Source organism: Hyla sarda, unplaced genomic scaffold, assembly GCF_029499605.1.
Source record: "Hyla sarda isolate aHylSar1 unplaced genomic scaffold, aHylSar1.hap1 scaffold_336, whole genome shotgun sequence".
Lineage (NCBI taxonomy): Eukaryota > Metazoa > Chordata > Amphibia > Anura > Hylidae > Hyla > Hyla sarda.
Genome location: NW_026610109.1, coordinates 55,767 through 76,584, shown reverse-complemented (window position 1 = coordinate 76,584; position 20,818 = coordinate 55,767). Strand labels below are relative to the sequence as shown.

General features: G+C 46.0%; 9 non-coding genes across 9 annotated transcripts; all 9 read left to right on the top strand.

Annotated features, from left to right (window-relative positions):
• The first annotated feature begins 1,434 nt into the window (after positions 1-1,434).
• On the top strand, positions 1,435-1,625 carry LOC130330625 (U2 spliceosomal RNA). Its single transcript, XR_008873748.1, has one exon. It is a non-coding gene; the product is annotated as a U2 spliceosomal RNA (small nuclear RNA).
• A 2,086-nt stretch (positions 1,626-3,711) lies between these two features.
• Positions 3,712-3,902, top strand: LOC130330624 (U2 spliceosomal RNA). The gene has a single exon (XR_008873747.1). It is a non-coding gene; the product is annotated as a U2 spliceosomal RNA (small nuclear RNA).
• A 2,084-nt stretch (positions 3,903-5,986) lies between these two features.
• On the top strand, positions 5,987-6,177 carry LOC130330623 (U2 spliceosomal RNA). The gene has a single exon (XR_008873746.1). It is a non-coding gene; the product is annotated as a U2 spliceosomal RNA (small nuclear RNA).
• Positions 6,178-8,258: 2,081 nt separating this feature from the next.
• Positions 8,259-8,449, top strand: LOC130330622 (U2 spliceosomal RNA). Its single transcript, XR_008873745.1, has one exon. It is a non-coding gene; the product is annotated as a U2 spliceosomal RNA (small nuclear RNA).
• Positions 8,450-10,543: 2,094 nt separating this feature from the next.
• Positions 10,544-10,734, top strand: LOC130330621 (U2 spliceosomal RNA). Its single transcript, XR_008873744.1, has one exon. It is a non-coding gene; the product is annotated as a U2 spliceosomal RNA (small nuclear RNA).
• A 2,094-nt stretch (positions 10,735-12,828) lies between these two features.
• On the top strand, positions 12,829-13,019 carry LOC130330620 (U2 spliceosomal RNA). Its single transcript, XR_008873743.1, has one exon. It is a non-coding gene; the product is annotated as a U2 spliceosomal RNA (small nuclear RNA).
• A 2,099-nt stretch (positions 13,020-15,118) lies between these two features.
• On the top strand, positions 15,119-15,309 carry LOC130330618 (U2 spliceosomal RNA). Its single transcript, XR_008873741.1, has one exon. It is a non-coding gene; the product is annotated as a U2 spliceosomal RNA (small nuclear RNA).
• A 2,104-nt stretch (positions 15,310-17,413) lies between these two features.
• On the top strand, positions 17,414-17,604 carry LOC130330617 (U2 spliceosomal RNA). Its single transcript, XR_008873740.1, has one exon. It is a non-coding gene; the product is annotated as a U2 spliceosomal RNA (small nuclear RNA).
• A 2,098-nt stretch (positions 17,605-19,702) lies between these two features.
• On the top strand, positions 19,703-19,893 carry LOC130330616 (U2 spliceosomal RNA). The gene has a single exon (XR_008873739.1). It is a non-coding gene; the product is annotated as a U2 spliceosomal RNA (small nuclear RNA).
• Positions 19,894-20,818: the final 925 nt, after the last annotated feature.

Below are 20,818 nucleotides of genomic sequence, written 5' to 3'. Positions count from 1 at the left end.
TTGTGCACCTACCTGATGCATCAGAAGGTGCGAGGCCCTTGCTAAATTCTGTGCACAGACTTTGAGATCTATACTTTAGACTGTATCTAAACCTGCTCCAACATGGACTGACATTCTGGCCTACTTTCAGCCGATGCGACTTGTCTGTCGCTGAACAGTCGCTTTTTATGTATTCAGCACCTATGTATAATGTTGTAAAAATGCTCTAGAAGCTAAAGTCGCAGAAATGTCACACATATTTGGCCTGCAACTTTCTGTGCGACAAATTCAGACAGGAAAAATCAGTATAAATCCTTAGAAAATTATCCCCCAGTGTCTCCATCTGCTGGCGGTATTGAATAAGCATTGCTGCACTGATGGGGTATGCATTAGACGAAAAAAAAGAAGAAAAAGAAGAATAATACGCCCAGAAAAGAGGCGAAAAGGAGAAAAACGTAAAAAAACGTGAAAAAAAAGTAAGAGGAAGAGAAGGGAAAAAAAGGTGGAAATGGGTTTAAAAGTGATTTCGGCGGAGAAATATATATATATATATATATATATATATATATATATATATATATACGCGCACACACACACATATATATAAACGTATTCTCCGTTGAGATATTGCAGCCGCTGCTGTGTCCAGGCCCAGGAGCCTTAGCACTGTGCTGTGATGTCACTCAATACCACTGACATCACTAGGTGTAAACAACATCTCTCCTTTGCTGTGTATGTGACTATGGAGCTGTTTGGTGATGTCGTCTATTATGGCCTTCATAGAAGCAACAGGAGATTGTTGCATCCATCTAGAACCCTCAGAACTACAGTGCTATGATGTCACTCACTTCCACAGGCCTTGCAGAGTGTAAACAACAACAACCCAGCTTTGTTGTGTATGTAACCATAGGGATTTGTGATGTCACCTAGAACCTTCACAGCAGCGACAGCTTTATGAGGAGCATCAGCACTGCTCTGCCTGAGCAGAACCATCACCGCCATAGGTTGTCAAATAACCCGGATTTAACCCACACAGGTAAGTCCAATGGGGTGCAGGCATGTCCTCTATGCTTACAGCTTCCCGTGGGTGTTGGTTTGATACCGTTTGGGGACAGCCAAGGAGGCATCTGCAGGCAACAAAGGTAGGTGTGTGCTTGTGTGTGTGTTTCCTATGCAGATCCTAAGCCCAGTGTCACATGCAAGTAGGAGGAGTAAGAAGGGTTCCTGGCAAATCCGGGTTATGGATTGCATTTAAAAAGGCCCCGTGGGAGTGCAATGGGCCCCTGTCTTGCTGCTTAGCAATAATGGTATGGGTTTAGGTTCTGCTGTGTGTACTGGTGGTTGACTGCCCCCCAGCCCAGAGTGTGCATGGAAAATTGTCTGGCAGCCTCCCTGACAGCAAGCAGTGATAGTGCCCATGAAGGGCACCTTGTTGGGCCCGCCCCTTTCACGGTTATCGCTTCTCGGCCTTTTGGCTAAGATCAAGTGTAGTATCTGTTCTTATCAGTTTAATATCTGATACGTCCCCTATCTGGGGACCATATATTAAATGGATTTTTGAGAACGGGGGCCGATTTCGAAGCTTGCTTCCGTCGCCCTATGCATTGACCCGATATGGCAGTATCTTCGGGTACAGTGCACCACCCCCTTACAGGGTTAAAAAGAAAGATTCCTACTTTCATTGCTACCTGCTTGCTGGCTAGCCAGCTAGCCAGCCCTGTGGGCCTTGCTGCTGCTGCAGCCAAAAAACAAAAGGTGGTGCTGCTGCTGCTTCTGCTGCTTCTGCTTCTGCTTGTGTCTGGCCGCTGTTGGAGCGTCCAGGCACAGGACTTCTGCTGCTGCTGACTAAATGGCCTCCTTAATTGGATCATTTGAGTAGCCAGCACACCTGTGCAGGTAGGGCATGACATGATAGGCAGCTGCCTTGATAGCGGGTGGGTGCTGAATGTTCCTAATTGACAAAATAAGATTAATGCTTATGAAGAAATATAAAATCTCATCCCTTCCCCAATATCGCGCCACACCCCTACCCCTTAATTCCCTGGTTGAACTTGATGGACATATGTCTTTTTTCGACCGTACTAACTATGTAACTATGTAACATAACATGGGGGGGGGTCTCCTGGATGTTCACACAGGTGTGTCATTGCTGTACATTGACCATGCATTGCTTCTGTGGTATTGCAAAGGCAAAGACAAATGCTTCCAGCCATCCATTGCACTAATGGATTGGTCATCAGCTGGCTGTCTATGTCCCGCATCAATATAGACCAAAGTACAGAGGGTTAGGCTATGCTATTGTGCACCTACCTGATGCATCAGAAGGTGCGAGGCCCTTGCTAAATTCTGTGCACAGACTTTGAGATCTATACTTTAGACTGTATCTAAACCTGCTCCAACATGGACTGACATTCTGGCCTACTTTCAGCCGATGCGACTTGTCTGTCGCTGAACAGTCGCTTTTTATGTATTCAGCACCTATGTATAATGTTGTAAAAATGCTCTAGAAGCTAAAGTCGCAGAAATGTCACACATATTTGGCCTGCAACTTTCTGTGCGACAAATTCAGACAGGAAAAATCAGTATAAATCCTTAGAAAATTATCCCCCAGTGTCTCCATCTGCTGGCGGTATTGAATAAGCATTGCTGCACTGATGGGGTATGCATTAGACGAAAAAAAAGAAGAAAAAGAAGAATAATACGCCCAGAAAAGAGGCGAAAAGGAGAAAAACGTAAAAAAACGTGAAAAAAAAGTAAGAGGAAGAGAAGGGAAAAAAAGGTGGAAATGGGTTTAAAAGTGATTTCGGCGGAGAAATATATATATATATATATATATATATATATATATATATATATATACGCGCACACACACACATATATATAAACGTATTCTCCGTTGAGATATTGCAGCCGCTGCTGTGTCCAGGCCCAGGAGCCTTAGCACTGTGCTGTGATGTCACTCAATACCACTGACATCACTAGGTGTAAACAACATCTCTCCTTTGCTGTGTATGTGACTATGGAGCTGTTTGGTGATGTCGTCTATTATGGCCTTCATAGAAGCAACAGGAGATTGTTGCATCCATCTAGAACCCTCAGAACTACAGTGCTATGATGTCACTCACTTCCACAGGCCTTGCAGAGTGTAAACAACAACAACCCAGCTTTGTTGTGTATGTAACCATAGGGATTTGTGATGTCACCTAGAACCTTCACAGCAGCGACAGCTTTATGAGGAGCATCAGCACTGCTCTGCCTGAGCAGAACCATCACCGCCATAGGTTGTCAAATAACCCGGATTTAACCCACACAGGTAAGTCCAATGGGGTGCAGGCATGTCCTCTATGCTTACAGCTTCCCGTGGGTGTTGGTTTGATACCGTTTGGGGACAGCCAAGGAGGCATCTGCAGGCAACAAAGGTAGGTGTGTGCTTGTGTGTGTGTTTCCTATGCAGATCCTAAGCCCAGTGTCACATGCAAGTAGGAGGAGTAAGAAGGGTTCCTGGCAAATCCGGGTTATGGATTGCATTTAAAAAGGCCCCGTGGGAGTGCAATGGGCCCCTGTCTTGCTGCTTAGCAATAATGGTATGGGTTTAGGTTCTGCTGTGTGTACTGGTGGTTGACTGCCCCCCAGCCCAGAGTGTGCATGGAAAATTGTCTGGCAGCCTCCCTGACAGCAAGCAGTGATAGTGCCCATGAAGGGCACCTTGTTGGGCCCGCCCCTTTCACGGTTATCGCTTCTCGGCCTTTTGGCTAAGATCAAGTGTAGTATCTGTTCTTATCAGTTTAATATCTGATACGTCCCCTATCTGGGGACCATATATTAAATGGATTTTTGAGAACGGGGGCCGATTTCGAAGCTTGCTTCCGTCGCCCTATGCATTGACCCGATATGGCAGTATCTTCGGGTACAGTGCACCACCCCCTTACAGGGTTAAAAAGAAAGATTCCTACTTTCATTGCTACCTGCTTGCTGGCTAGCCAGCTAGCCAGCCCTGTGGGCCTTGCTGCTGCTGCAGCCAAAAAACAAAAGGTGGTGCTGCTGCTGCTTCTGCTGCTTCTGCTTCTGCTTGTGTCTGGCCGCTGTTGGAGCGTCCAGGCACAGGACTTCTGCTGCTGCTGACTAAATGGCCTCCTTAATTGGATCATTTGAGTAGCCAGCACACCTGTGCAGGTAGGGCATGACATGATAGGCAGCTGCCTTGATAGCGGGTGGGTGCTGAATGTTCCTAATTGACAAAATAAGATTAATGCTTATGAAGAAATATAAAATCTCATCCCTTCCCCAATATCGCGCCACACCCCTACCCCTTAATTCCCTGGTTGAACTTGATGGACATATGTCTTTTTTCGACCGTACTAACTATGTAACTATGTAACATAACATGGGGGGGGGTCTCCTGGATGTTCACACAGGTGTGTCATTGCTGTACATTGACCATGCATTGCTTCTGTGGTATTGCAAAGGCAAAGACAAATGCTTCCAGCCATCCATTGCACTAATGGATTGGTCATCAGCTGGCTGTCTATGTCCCGCATCAATATAGACCAAAGTACAGAGGGTTAGGCTATGCTATTGTGCACCTACCTGATGCATCAGAAGGTGCGAGGCCCTTGCTAAATTCTGTGCACAGACTTTGAGATCTATACTTTAGACTGTATCTAAACCTGCTCCAACATGGACTGACATTCTGGCCTACTTTCAGCCGATGCGACTTGTCTGTCGCTGAACAGTCGCTTTTTATGTATTCAGCACCTATGTATAATGTTGTAAAAATGCTCTAGAAGCTAAAGTCGCAGAAATGTCACACATATTTGGCCTGCAACTTTCTGTGCGACAAATTCAGACAGGAAAAATCAGTATAAATCCTTAGAAAATTATCCCCCAGTGTCTCCATCTGCTGGCGGTATTGAATAAGCATTGCTGCACTGATGGGGTATGCATTAGACGAAAAAAAAGAAGAAAAAGAAGAATAATACGCCCAGAAAAGAGGCGAAAAGGAGAAAAACGTAAAAAAACGTGAAAAAAAAGTAAGAGGAAGAGAAGGGAAAAAAAGGTGGAAATGGGTTTAAAAGTGATTTCGGCGGAGAAATATATATATATATATATATATATATATATATATATATATATACGCGCACACACACACATATATATAAACGTATTCTCCGTTGAGATATTGCAGCCGCTGCTGTGTCCAGGCCCAGGAGCCTTAGCACTGTGCTGTGATGTCACTCAATACCACTGACATCACTAGGTGTAAACAACATCTCTCCTTTGCTGTGTATGTGACTATGGAGCTGTTTGGTGATGTCGTCTATTATGGCCTTCATAGAAGCAACAGGAGATTGTTGCATCCATCTAGAACCCTCAGAACTACAGTGCTATGATGTCACTCACTTCCACAGGCCTTGCAGAGTGTAAACAACAACAACCCAGCTTTGTTGTGTATGTAACCATAGGGATTTGTGATGTCACCTAGAACCTTCACAGCAGCGACAGCTTTATGAGGAGCATCAGCACTGCTCTGCCTGAGCAGAACCATCACCGCCATAGGTTGTCAAATAACCCGGATTTAACCCACACAGGTAAGTCCAATGGGGTGCAGGCATGTCCTCTATGCTTACAGCTTCCCGTGGGTGTTGGTTTGATACCGTTTGGGGACAGCCAAGGAGGCATCTGCAGGCAACAAAGGTAGGTGTGTGCTTGTGTGTGTGTTTCCTATGCAGATCCTAAGCCCAGTGTCACATGCAAGTAGGAGGAGTAAGAAGGGTTCCTGGCAAATCCGGGTTATGGATTGCATTTAAAAAGGCCCCGTGGGAGTGCAATGGGCCCCTGTCTTGCTGCTTAGCAATAATGGTATGGGTTTAGGTTCTGCTGTGTGTACTGGTGGTTGACTGCCCCCCAGCCCAGAGTGTGCATGGAAAATTGTCTGGCAGCCTCCCTGACAGCAAGCAGTGATAGTGCCCATGAAGGGCACCTTGTTGGGCCCGCCCCTTTCACGGTTATCGCTTCTCGGCCTTTTGGCTAAGATCAAGTGTAGTATCTGTTCTTATCAGTTTAATATCTGATACGTCCCCTATCTGGGGACCATATATTAAATGGATTTTTGAGAACGGGGGCCGATTTCGAAGCTTGCTTCCGTCGCCCTATGCATTGACCCGATATGGCAGTATCTTCGGGTACAGTGCACCACCCCCTTACAGGGTTAAAAAGAAAGATTCCTACTTTCATTGCTACCTGCTTGCTGGCTAGCCAGCTAGCCAGCCCTGTGGGCCTTGCTGCTGCTGCAGCCAAAAAACAAAAGGTGGTGCTGCTGCTGCTTCTGCTTCTGCTTGTGTCTGGCCGCTGTTGGAGCGTCCAGGCACAGGACTTCTGCTGCTGCTGACTAAATGGCCTCCTTAATTGGATCATTTGAGTAGCCAGCACACCTGTGCAGGTAGGGCATGACATGATAGGCAGCTGCCTTGATAGCGGGTGGGTGCTGAATGTTCCTAATTGACAAAATAAGATTAATGCTTATGAAGAAATATAAAATCTCATCCCTTCCCCAATATCGCGCCACACCCCTACCCCTTAATTCCCTGGTTGAACTTGATGGACATATGTCTTTTTTCGACCGTACTAACTATGTAACTATGTAACATAACATGGGGGGGGGGGGGTCTCCTGGCTGTTCACACAGGTGTGTCATTGCTGTACATTGACCATGCATTGCTTCTGTGGTATTGCAAAGGCAAAGACAAATGCTTCCAGCCATCCATTGCACTAATGGATTGGTCATCAGCTGGCTGTCTATGTCCCGCATCAATATAGACCAAAGTACAGAGGGTTAGGCTATGCTATTGTGCACCTACCTGATGCATCAGAAGGTGCGAGGCCCTTGCTAAATTCTGTGCACAGACTTTGAGATCTATACTTTAGACTGTATCTAAACCTGCTCCAACATGGACTGACATTCTGGCCTACTTTCAGCCGATGCGACTTGTCTGTCGCTGAACAGTCGCTTTTTATGTATTCAGCACCTATGTATAATGTTGTAAAAATGCTCTAGAAGCTAAAGTCGCAGAAATGTCACACATATTTGGCCTGCAACTTTCTGTGCGACAAATTCAGACAGGAAAAATCAGTATAAATCCTTAGAAAATTATCCCCCAGTGTCTCCATCTGCTGGCGGTATTGAATAAGCATTGCTGCACTGATGGGGTATGCATTAGACGAAAAAAAAGAAGAAAAAGAAGAATAATACGCCCAGAAAAGAGGCGAAAAGGAGAAAAACGTAAAAAAACGTGAAAAAAAAGTAAGAGGAAGAGAAGGGAAAAAAAGGTGGAAATGGGTTTAAAAGTGATTTCGGCGGAGAAATATATATATATATATATATATATATATATATATATATATATATACGCGCACACACACACATATATATAAACGTATTCTCCGTTGAGATATTGCAGCCGCTGCTGTGTCCAGGCCCAGGAGCCTTAGCACTGTGCTGTGATGTCACTCAATACCACTGACATCACTAGGTGTAAACAACATCTCTCCTTTGCTGTGTATGTGACTATGGAGCTGTTTGGTGATGTCGTCTATTATGGCCTTCATAGAAGCAACAGGAGATTGTTGCATCCATCTAGAACCCTCAGAACTACAGTGCTATGATGTCACTCACTTCCACAGGCCTTGCAGAGTGTAAACAACAACAACCCAGCTTTGTTGTGTATGTAACCATAGGGATTTGTGATGTCACCTAGAACCTTCACAGCAGCGACAGCTTTATGAGGAGCATCAGCACTGCTCTGCCTGAGCAGAACCATCACCGCCATAGGTTGTCAAATAACCCGGATTTAACCCACACAGGTAAGTCCAATGGGGTGCAGGCATGTCCTCTATGCTTACAGCTTCCCGTGGGTGTTGGTTTGATACCGTTTGGGGACAGCCAAGGAGGCATCTGCAGGCAACAAAGGTAGGTGTGTGCTTGTGTGTGTGTTTCCTATGCAGATCCTAAGCCCAGTGTCACATGCAAGTAGGAGGAGTAAGAAGGGTTCCTGGCAAATCCGGGTTATGGATTGCATTTAAAAAGGCCCCGTGGGAGTGCAATGGGCCCCTGTCTTGCTGCTTAGCAATAATGGTATGGGTTTAGGTTCTGCTGTGTGTACTGGTGGTTGACTGCCCCCCAGCCCAGAGTGTGCATGGAAAATTGTCTGGCAGCCTCCCTGACAGCAAGCAGTGATAGTGCCCATGAAGGGCACCTTGTTGGGCCCGCCCCTTTCACGGTTATCGCTTCTCGGCCTTTTGGCTAAGATCAAGTGTAGTATCTGTTCTTATCAGTTTAATATCTGATACGTCCCCTATCTGGGGACCATATATTAAATGGATTTTTGAGAACGGGGGCCGATTTCGAAGCTTGCTTCCGTCGCCCTATGCATTGACCCGATATGGCAGTATCTTCGGGTACAGTGCACCACCCCCTTACAGGGTTAAAAAGAAAGATTCCTACTTTCATTGCTACCTGCTTGCTGGCTAGCCAGCTAGCCAGCCCTGTGGGCCTTGCTGCTGCTGCAGCCAAAAAACAAAAGGTGGTGCTGCTGCTGCTTCTGCTGCTTCTGCTTCTGCTTGTGTCTGGCCGCTGTTGGAGCGTCCAGGCACAGGACTTCTGCTGCTGCTGACTAAATGGCCTCCTTAATTGGATCATTTGAGTAGCCAGCACACCTGTGCAGGTAGGGCATGACATGATAGGCAGCTGCCTTGATAGCGGGTGGGTGCTGAATGTTCCTAATTGACAAAATAAGATTAATGCTTATGAAGAAATATAAAATCTCATCCCTTCCCCAATATCGCGCCACACCCCTACCCCTTAATTCCCTGGTTGAACTTGATGGACATATGTCTTTTTTCGACCGTACTAACTATGTAACTATGTAACATAACATGGGGGGGGGGGGGTCTCCTGGCTGTTCACACAGGTGTGTCATTGCTGTACATTGACCATGCATTGCTTCTGTGGTATTGCAAAGGCAAAGACAAATGCTTCCAGCCATCCATTGCACTAATGGATTGGTCATCAGCTGGCTGTCTATGTCCCGCATCAATATAGACCAAAGTACAGAGGGTTAGGCTATGCTATTGTGCACCTACCTGATGCATCAGAAGGTGCGAGGCCCTTGCTAAATTCTGTGCACAGACTTTGAGATCTATACTTTAGACTGTATCTAAACCTGCTCCAACATGGACTGACATTCTGGCCTACTTTCAGCCGATGCGACTTGTCTGTCGCTGAACAGTCGCTTTTTATGTATTCAGCACCTATGTATAATGTTGTAAAAATGCTCTAGAAGCTAAAGTCGCAGAAATGTCACACATATTTGGCCTGCAACTTTCTGTGCGGCAAATTCAGACAGGAAAAATCAGTATAAATCCTTAGAAAATTATCCCCCAGTGTCTCCATCTGCTGGCGGTATTGAATAAGCATTGCTGCACTGATGGGGTATGCATTAGACGAAAAAAAAGAAGAAAAAGAAGAATAATACGCCCAGAAAAGAGGCGAAAAGGAGAAAAACGTAAAAAAACGTGAAAAAAAAGTAAGAGGAAGAGAAGGGAAAAAAAGGTGGAAATGGGTTTAAAAGTGATTTCGGCGGAGAAATATATATATATATATATATATATATATATATATATATATATATATATACGCGCACACACACACATATATATAAACGTATTCTCCGTTGAGATATTGCAGCCGCTGCTGTGTCCAGGCCCAGGAGCCTTAGCACTGTGCTGTGATGTCACTCAATACCACTGACATCACTAGGTGTAAACAACATCTCTCCTTTGCTGTGTATGTGACTATGGAGCTGTTTGGTGATGTCGTCTATTATGGCCTTCATAGAAGCAACAGGAGATTGTTGCATCCATCTAGAACCCTCAGAACTACAGTGCTATGATGTCACTCACTTCCACAGGCCTTGCAGAGTGTAAACAACAACAACCCAGCTTTGTTGTGTATGTAACCATAGGGATTTGTGATGTCACCTAGAACCTTCACAGCAGCGACAGCTTTATGAGGAGCATCAGCACTGCTCTGCCTGAGCAGAACCATCACCGCCATAGGTTGTCAAATAACCCGGATTTAACCCACACAGGTAAGTCCAATGGGGTGCAGGCATGTCCTCTATGCTTACAGCTTCCCGTGGGTGTTGGTTTGATACCGTTTGGGGACAGCCAAGGAGGCATCTGCAGGCAACAAAGGTAGGTGTGTGCTTGTGTGTGTGTTTCCTATGCAGATCCTAAGCCCAGTGTCACATGCAAGTAGGAGGAGTAAGAAGGGTTCCTGGCAAATCCGGGTTATGGATTGCATTTAAAAAGGCCCCGTGGGAGTGCAATGGGCCCCTGTCTTGCTGCTTAGCAATAATGGTATGGGTTTAGGTTCTGCTGTGTGTACTGGTGGTTGACTGCCCCCCAGCCCAGAGTGTGCATGGAAAATTGTCTGGCAGCCTCCCTGACAGCAAGCAGTGATAGTGCCCATGAAGGGCACCTTGTTGGGCCCGCCCCTTTCACGGTTATCGCTTCTCGGCCTTTTGGCTAAGATCAAGTGTAGTATCTGTTCTTATCAGTTTAATATCTGATACGTCCCCTATCTGGGGACCATATATTAAATGGATTTTTGAGAACGGGGGCCGATTTCGAAGCTTGCTTCCGTCGCCCTATGCATTGACCCGATATGGCAGTATCTTCGGGTACAGTGCACCACCCCCTTACAGGGTTAAAAAGAAAGATTCCTACTTTCATTGCTACCTGCTTGCTGGCTAGCCAGCTAGCCAGCCCTGTGGGCCTTGCTGCTGCTGCAGCCAAAAAACAAAAGGTGGTGCTGCTGCTGCTTCTGCTGCTTCTGCTTCTGCTTGTGTCTGGCCGCTGTTGGAGCGTCCAGGCACAGGACTTCTGCTGCTGCTGACTAAATGGCCTCCTTAATTGGATCATTTGAGTAGCCAGCACACCTGTGCAGGTAGGGCATGACATGATAGGCAGCTGCCTTGATAGCGGGTGGGTGCTGAATGTTCCTAATTGACAAAATAAGATTAATGCTTATGAAGAAATATAAAATCTCATCCCTTCCCCAATATCGCGCCACACCCCTACCCCTTAATTCCCTGGTTGAACTTGATGGACATATGTCTTTTTTCGACCGTACTAACTATGTAACTATGTAACATAACATGGGGGGGGGGGGGGGGGGGTCTCCTGGCTGTTCACACAGGTGTGTCATTGCTGTACATTGACCATGCATTGCTTCTGTGGTATTGCAAAGGCAAAGACAAATGCTTCCAGCCATCCATTGCACTAATGGATTGGTCATCAGCTGGCTGTCTATGTCCCGCATCAATATAGACCAAAGTACAGAGGGTTAGGCTATGCTATTGTGCACCTACCTGATGCATCAGAAGGTGCGAGGCCCTTGCTAAATTCTGTGCACAGACTTTGAGATCTATACTTTAGACTGTATCTAAACCTGCTCCAACATGGACTGACATTCTGGCCTACTTTCAGCCGATGCGACTTGTCTGTCGCTGAACAGTCGCTTTTTATGTATTCAGCACCTATGTATAATGTTGTAAAAATGCTCTAGAAGCTAAAGTCGCAGAAATGTCACACATATTTGGCCTGCAACTTTCTGTGCGACAAATTCAGACAGGAAAAATCAGTATAAATCCTTAGAAAATTATCCCCCAGTGTCTCCATCTGCTGGCGGTATTGAATAAGCATTGCTGCACTGATGGGGTATGCATTAGACGAAAAAAAAGAAGAAAAAGAAGAATAATACGCCCAGAAAAGAGGCGAAAAGGAGAAAAACGTAAAAAAACGTGAAAAAAAAGTAAGAGGAAGAGAAGGGAAAAAAAGGTGGAAATGGGTTTAAAAGTGATTTCGGCGGAGAAATATATATATATATATATATATATATATATATATATATATATACGCGCACACACACACATATATATAAACGTATTCTCCGTTGAGATATTGCAGCCGCTGCTGTGTCCAGGCCCAGGAGCCTTAGCACTGTGCTGTGATGTCACTCAATACCACTGACATCACTAGGTGTAAACAACATCTCTCCTTTGCTGTGTATGTGACTATGGAGCTGTTTGGTGATGTCGTCTATTATGGCCTTCATAGAAGCAACAGGAGATTGTTGCATCCATCTAGAACCCTCAGAACTACAGTGCTATGATGTCACTCACTTCCACAGGCCTTGCAGAGTGTAAACAACAACAACCCAGCTTTGTTGTGTATGTAACCATAGGGATTTGTGATGTCACCTAGAACCTTCACAGCAGCGACAGCTTTATGAGGAGCATCAGCACTGCTCTGCCTGAGCAGAACCATCACCGCCATAGGTTGTCAAATAACCCGGATTTAACCCACACAGGTAAGTCCAATGGGGTGCAGGCATGTCCTCTATGCTTACAGCTTCCCGTGGGTGTTGGTTTGATACCGTTTGGGGACAGCCAAGGAGGCATCTGCAGGCAACAAAGGTAGGTGTGTGCTTGTGTGTGTGTTTCCTATGCAGATCCTAAGCCCAGTGTCACATGCAAGTAGGAGGAGTAAGAAGGGTTCCTGGCAAATCCGGGTTATGGATTGCATTTAAAAAGGCCCCGTGGGAGTGCAATGGGCCCCTGTCTTGCTGCTTAGCAATAATGGTATGGGTTTAGGTTCTGCTGTGTGTACTGGTGGTTGACTGCCCCCCAGCCCAGAGTGTGCATGGAAAATTGTCTGGCAGCCTCCCTGACAGCAAGCAGTGATAGTGCCCATGAAGGGCACCTTGTTGGGCCCGCCCCTTTCACGGTTATCGCTTCTCGGCCTTTTGGCTAAGATCAAGTGTAGTATCTGTTCTTATCAGTTTAATATCTGATACGTCCCCTATCTGGGGACCATATATTAAATGGATTTTTGAGAACGGGGGCCGATTTCGAAGCTTGCTTCCGTCGCCCTATGCATTGACCCGATATGGCAGTATCTTCGGGTACAGTGCACCACCCCCTTACAGGGTTAAAAAGAAAGATTCCTACTTTCATTGCTACCTGCTTGCTGGCTAGCCAGCTAGCCAGCCCTGTGGGCCTTGCTGCTGCTGCAGCCAAAAAACAAAAGGTGGTGCTGCTGCTGCTTCTGCTGCTTCTGCTTCTGCTTGTGTCTGGCCGCTGTTGGAGCGTCCAGGCACAGGACTTCTGCTGCTGCTGACTAAATGGCCTCCTTAATTGGATCATTTGAGTAGCCAGCACACCTGTGCAGGTAGGGCATGACATGATAGGCAGCTGCCTTGATAGCGGGTGGGTGCTGAATGTTCCTAATTGACAAAATAAGATTAATGCTTATGAAGAAATATAAAATCTCATCCCTTCCCCAATATCGCGCCACACCCCTACCCCTTAATTCCCTGGTTGAACTTGATGGACATATGTCTTTTTTCGACCGTACTAACTATGTAACTATGTAACATAACATGGGGGGGGGGGGGGGGGGGGGGTCTCCTGGCTGTTCACACAGGTGTGTCATTGCTGTACATTGACCATGCATTGCTTCTGTGGTATTGCAAAGGCAAAGACAAATGCTTCCAGCCATCCATTGCACTAATGGATTGGTCATCAGCTGGCTGTCTATGTCCCGCATCAATATAGACCAAAGTACAGAGGGTTAGGCTATGCTATTGTGCACCTACCTGATGCATCAGAAGGTGCGAGGCCCTTGCTAAATTCTGTGCACAGACTTTGAGATCTATACTTTAGACTGTATCTAAACCTGCTCCAACATGGACTGACATTCTGGCCTACTTTCAGCCGATGCGACTTGTCTGTCGCTGAACAGTCGCTTTTTATGTATTCAGCACCTATGTATAATGTTGTAAAAATGCTCTAGAAGCTAAAGTCGCAGAAATGTCACACATATTTGGCCTGCAACTTTCTGTGCGACAAATTCAGACAGGAAAAATCAGTATAAATCCTTAGAAAATTATCCCCCAGTGTCTCCATCTGCTGGCGGTATTGAATAAGCATTGCTGCACTGATGGGGTATGCATTAGACGAAAAAAAAGAAGAAAAAGAAGAATAATACGCCCAGAAAAGAGGCGAAAAGGAGAAAAACGTAAAAAAACGTGAAAAAAAAGTAAGAGGAAGAGAAGGGAAAAAAAGGTGGAAATGGGTTTAAAAGTGATTTCGGCGGAGAAATATATATATATATATATATATATATATATATATATATATATATACGCGCACACACACACATATATATAAACGTATTCTCCGTTGAGATATTGCAGCCGCTGCTGTGTCCAGGCCCAGGAGCCTTAGCACTGTGCTGTGATGTCACTCAATACCACTGACATCACTAGGTGTAAACAACATCTCTCCTTTGCTGTGTATGTGACTATGGAGCTGTTTGGTGATGTCGTCTATTATGGCCTTCATAGAAGCAACAGGAGATTGTTGCATCCATCTAGAACCCTCAGAACTACAGTGCTATGATGTCACTCACTTCCACAGGCCTTGCAGAGTGTAAACAACAACAACCCAGCTTTGTTGTGTATGTAACCATAGGGATTTGTGATGTCACCTAGAACCTTCACAGCAGCGACAGCTTTATGAGGAGCATCAGCACTGCTCTGCCTGAGCAGAACCATCACCGCCATAGGTTGTCAAATAACCCGGATTTAACCCACACAGGTAAGTCCAATGGGGTGCAGGCATGTCCTCTATGCTTACAGCTTCCCGTGGGTGTTGGTTTGATACCGTTTGGGGACAGCCAAGGAGGCATCTGCAGGCAACAAAGGTAGGTGTGTGCTTGTGTGTGTGTTTCCTATGCAGATCCTAAGCCCAGTGTCACATGCAAGTAGGAGGAGTAAGAAGGGTTCCTGGCAAATCCGGGTTATGGATTGCATTTAAAAAGGCCCCGTGGGAGTGCAATGGGCCCCTGTCTTGCTGCTTAGCAATAATGGTATGGGTTTAGGTTCTGCTGTGTGTACTGGTGGTTGACTGCCCCCCAGCCCAGAGTGTGCATGGAAAATTGTCTGGCAGCCTCCCTGACAGCAAGCAGTGATAGTGCCCATGAAGGGCACCTTGTTGGGCCCGCCCCTTTCACGGTTATCGCTTCTCGGCCTTTTGGCTAAGATCAAGTGTAGTATCTGTTCTTATCAGTTTAATATCTGATACGTCCCCTATCTGGGGACCATATATTAAATGGATTTTTGAGAACGGGGGCCGATTTCGAAGCTTGCTTCCGTCGCCCTATGCATTGACCCGATATGGCAGTATCTTCGGGTACAGTGCACCACCCCCTTACAGGGTTAAAAAGAAAGATTCCTACTTTCATTGCTACCTGCTTGCTGGCTAGCCAGCTAGCCAGCCCTGTGGGCCTTGCTGCTGCTGCAGCCAAAAAACAAAAGGTGGTGCTGCTGCTGCTTCTGCTGCTTCTGCTTCTGCTTGTGTCTGGCCGCTGTTGGAGCGTCCAGGCACAGGACTTCTGCTGCTGCTGACTAAATGGCCTCCTTAATTGGATCATTTGAGTAGCCAGCACACCTGTGCAGGTAGGGCATGACATGATAGGCAGCTGCCTTGATAGCGGGTGGGTGCTGAATGTTCCTAATTGACAAAATAAGATTAATGCTTATGAAGAAATATAAAATCTCATCCCTTCCCCAATATCGCGCCACACCCCTACCCCTTAATTCCCTGGTTGAACTTGATGGACATATGTCTTTTTTCGACCGTACTAACTATGTAACTATGTAACATAACATGGGGGGGGGGGGGGGTCTCCTGGCTGTTCACACAGGTGTGTCATTGCTGTACATTGACCATGCATTGCTTCTGTGGTATTGCAAAGGCAAAGACAAATGCTTCCAGCCATCCATTGCACTAATGGATTGGTCATCAGCTGGCTGTCTATGTCCCGCATCAATATAGACCAAAGTACAGAGGGTTAGGCTATGCTATTGTGCACCTACCTGATGCATCAGAAGGTGCGAGGCCCTTGCTAAATTCTGTGCACAGACTTTGAGATCTATACTTTAGACTGTATCTAAACCTGCTTCAACATGGACTGACATTCTGGCCTACTTTCAGCCGATGCGACTTGTCTGTCGCTGAACAGTCGCTTTTTATGTATTCAGCACCTATGTATAATGTTGTAAAAATGCTCTAGAAGCTAAAGTCGCAGAAATGTCACACATATTTGGCCTGCAACTTTCTGTGCGACAAATTCAGACAGGAAAAATCAGTATAAATCCTTAGAAAATTATCCCCCAGTGTCTCCATCTGCTGGCGGTATTGAATAAGCATTGCTGCACTGATGGGGTATGCATTAGACGAAAAAAAAGAAGAAAAAGAAGAATAATACGCCCAGAAAAGAGGCGAAAAGGAGAAAAACGTAAAAAAACGTGAAAAAAAAGTAAGAGGAAGAGAAGGGAAAAAAAGGTGGAAATGGGTTTAAAAGTGATTTTGGCGGAGAAATATATATATATATATATATATATATAAATATATATATATATATATATATATATATACGCGCACACACACACATATATATAAACGTATTCTCCGTTGAGATATTGCAGCCGCTGCTGTGTCCAGGCCCAGGAGCCTTAGCACTGTGCTGTGATGTCACTCAATACCACTGACATCACTAGGTGTAAACAACATCTCTCCTTTGCTGTGTATGTGACTATGGAGCTGTTTGGTGATGTCGTCTATTATGGCCTTCATAGAAGCAACAGGAGATTGTTGCATCCATCTAGAACCCTCAGAACTACAGTGCTATGATGTCACTCACTTCCACAGGCCTTGCAGAGTGTAAACAACAACAACCCAGCTTTGTTGTGTATGTAACCATAGGGATTTGTGATGTCACCTAGAACCTTCACAGCAGCGACAGCTTTATGAGGAGCATCAGCACTGCTCTGCCTGAGCAGAACCATCACCGCCATAGGTTGTCAAATAACCCGGATTTAACCCACACAGGTAAGTCCAATGGGGTGCAGGCATGTCCTCTATGCTTACAGCTTCCCGTGGGTGTTGGTTTGATACCGTTTGGGGACAGCCAAGGAGGCATCTGCAGGCAACAAAGGTAGGTGTGTGCTTGTGTGTGTGTTTCCTATGCAGATCCTAAGCCCAGTGTCACATGCAAGTAGGAGGAGTAAGAAGGGTTCCTGGCAAATCCGGGTTATGGATTGCATTTAAAAAGGCCCCGTGGGAGTGCAATGGGCCCCTGTCTTGCTGCTTAGCAATAATGGTATGGGTTTAGGTTCTGCTGTGTGTACTGGTGGTTGACTGCCCCCCAGCCCAGAGTGTGCATGGAAAATTGTCTGGCAGCCTCCCTGACAGCAAGCAGTGATAGTGCCCATGAAGGGCACCTTGTTGGGCCCGCCCCTTTCACGGTTATCGCTTCTCGGCCTTTTGGCTAAGATCAAGTGTAGTATCTGTTCTTATCAGTTTAATATCTGATACGTCCCCTATCTGGGGACCATATATTAAATGGATTTTTGAGAACGGGGGCCGATTTCGAAGCTTGCTTCCGTCGCCCTATGCATTGACCCGATATGGCAGTATCTTCGGGTACAGTGCACCACCCCCTTACAGGGTTAAAAAGAAAGATTCCTACTTTCATTGCTACCTGCTTGCTGGCTAGCCAGCTAGCCAGCCCTGTGGGCCTTGCTGCTGCTGCAGCCAAAAAACAAAAGGTGGTGCTGCTGCTGCTTCTGCTGCTTCTGCTTCTGCTTGTGTCTGGCCGCTGTTGGAGCGTCCAGGCACAGGACTTCTGCTGCTGCTGACTAAATGGCCTCCTTAATTGGATCATTTGAGTAGCCAGCACACCTGTGCAGGTAGGGCATGACATGATAGGCAGCTGCCTTGATAGCGGGTGGGTGCTGAATGTTCCTAATTGACAAAATAAGATTAATGCTTATGAAGAAATATAAAATCTCATCCCTTCCCCAATATCGCGCCACACCCCTACCCCTTAATTCCCTGGTTGAACTTGATGGACATATGTCTTTTTTCGACCGTACTAACTATGTAACTATGTAACATAACATGGGGGGGGGGGGGGGGGGGGGTCTCCTGGCTGTTCACACAGGTGTGTCATTGCTGTACATTGACCATGCATTGCTTCTGTGGTATTGCAAAGGCAAAGACAAATGCTTCCAGCCATCCATTGCACTAATGGATTGGTCATCAGCTGGCTGTCTATGTCCCGCATCAATATAGACCAAAGTACAGAGGGTTAGGCTATGCTATTGTGCACCTACCTGATGCATCAGAAGGTGCGAGGCCCTTGCTAAATTCTGTGCACAGACTTTGAGATCTATACTTTAGACTGTATCTAAACCTGCTCCAACATGGACTGACATTCTGGCCTACTTTCAGCCGATGCGACTTGTCTGTCGCTGAACAGTCGCTTTTTATGTATTCAGCACCTATGTATAATGTTGTAAAAATGCTCTAGAAGCTAAAGTCGCAGAAATGTCACACATATTTGGCCTGCAACTTTCTGTGCGACAAATTCAGACAGGAAAAATCAGTATAAATCCTTAGAAAATTATCCCCCAGTGTCTCCATCTGCTGGCGGTATTGAATAAGCATTGCTGCACTGATGGGGTATGCATTAGACGAAAAAAAAGAAGAAAAAGAAGAATAATACGCCCAGAAAAGAGGCGAAAAGGAGAAAAACGTAAAAAAACGTGAAAAAAAAGTAAGAGGAAGAGAAGGGAAAAAAAGGTGGAAATGGGTTTAAAAGTGATTTCGGCGGAGAAATATATATATATATATATATATATATATATATATATATATATATACGCGCACACACACACATATATATAAACGTATTCTCCGTTGAGATATTGCAGCCGCTGCTGTGTCCAGGCCCAGGAGCCTTAGCACTGTGCTGTGATGTCACTCAATACCACTGACATCACTAGGTGTAAACAACATCTCTCCTTTGCTGTGTATGTGACTATGGAGCTGTTTGGTGATGTCGTCTATTATGGCCTTCATAGAAGCAACAGGAGATTGTTGCATCCATCTAGAACCCTCAGAACTACAGTGCTATGATGTCACTCACTTCCACAGGCCTTGCAGAGTGTAAACAACAACAACCCAGCTTTGTTGTGTATGTAACCATAGGGATTTGTGATGTCACCTAGAACCTTCACAGCAGCGACAGCTTTATGAGGAGCATCAGCACTGCTCTGCCTGAGCAGAACCATCACCGCCATAGGTTGTCAAATAACCCGGATTTAACCCACACAGGTAAGTCCAATGGGGTGCAGGCATGTCCTCTATGCTTACAGCTTCCCGTGGGTGTTGGTTTGATACCGTTTGGGGACAGCCAAGGAGGCATCTGCAGGCAACAAAGGTAGGTGTGTGCTTGTGTGTGTGTTTCCTATGCAGATCCTAAGCCCAGTGTCACATGCAAGTAGGAGGAGTAAGAAGGGTTCCTGGCAAATCCGGGTTATGGATTGCATTTAAAAAGGCCCCGTGGGAGTGCAATGGGCCCCTGTCTTGCTGCTTAGCAATAATGGTATGGGTTTAGGTTCTGCTGTGTGTACTGGTGGTTGACTGCCCCCCAGCCCAGAGTGTGCATGGAAAATTGTCTGGCAGCCTCCCTGACAGCAAGCAGTGATAGTGCCCATGAAGGGCACCTTGTTGGGCCCGCCCCTTTCACGGTTATCGCTTCTCGGCCTTTTGGCTAAGATCAAGTGTAGTATCTGTTCTTATCAGTTTAATATCTGATACGTCCCCTATCTGGGGACCATATATTAAATGGATTTTTGAGAACGGGGGCCGATTTCGAAGCTTGCTTCCGTCGCCCTATGCATTGACCCGATATGGCAGTATCTTCGGGTACAGTGCACCACCCCCTTACAGGGTTAAAAAGAAAGATTCCTACTTTCATTGCTACCTGCTTGCTGGCTAGCCAGCTAGCCAGCCCTGTGGGCCTTGCTGCTGCTGCAGCCAAAAAACAAAAGGTGGTGCTGCTGCTGCTTCTGCTGCTTCTGCTTCTGCTTGTGTCTGGCCGCTGTTGGAGCGTCCAGGCACAGGACTTCTGCTGCTGCTGACTAAATGGCCTCCTTAATTGGATCATTTGAGTAGCCAGCACACCTGTGCAGGTAGGGCATGACATGATAGGCAGCTGCCTTGATAGCGGGTGGGTGCTGAATGTTCCTAATTGACAAAATAAGATTAATGCTTATGAAGAAATATAAAATCTCATCCCTTCCCCAATATCGCGCCACACCCCTACCCCTTAATTCCCTGGTTGAACTTGATGGACATATGTCTTTTTTCGACCGTACTAACTATGTAACTATGTAACATAACATGGGGGGGGGGGGGGGTCTCCTGGCTGTTCACACAGGTGTGTCATTGCTGTACATTGACCATGCATTGCTTCTGTGGTATTGCAAAGGCAAAGACAAATGCTTCCAGCCATCCATTGCACTAATGGATTGGTCATCAGCTGGCTGTCTATGTCCCGCATCAATATAGACCAAAGTACAGAGGGTTAGGCTATGCTATTGTGCACCTACCTGATGCATCAGAAGGTGCGAGGCCCTTGCTAAATTCTGTGCACAGACTTTGAGATCTATACTTTAGACTGTATCTAAACCTGCTCCAACATGGACTGACATTCTGGCCTACTTTCAGCCGATGCGACTTGTCTGTCGCTGAACAGTCGCTTTTTATGTATTCAGCACCTATGTATAATGTTGTAAAAATGCTCTAGAAGCTAAAGTCGCAGAAATGTCACACATATTTGGCCTGCAACTTTCTGTGCGACAAAT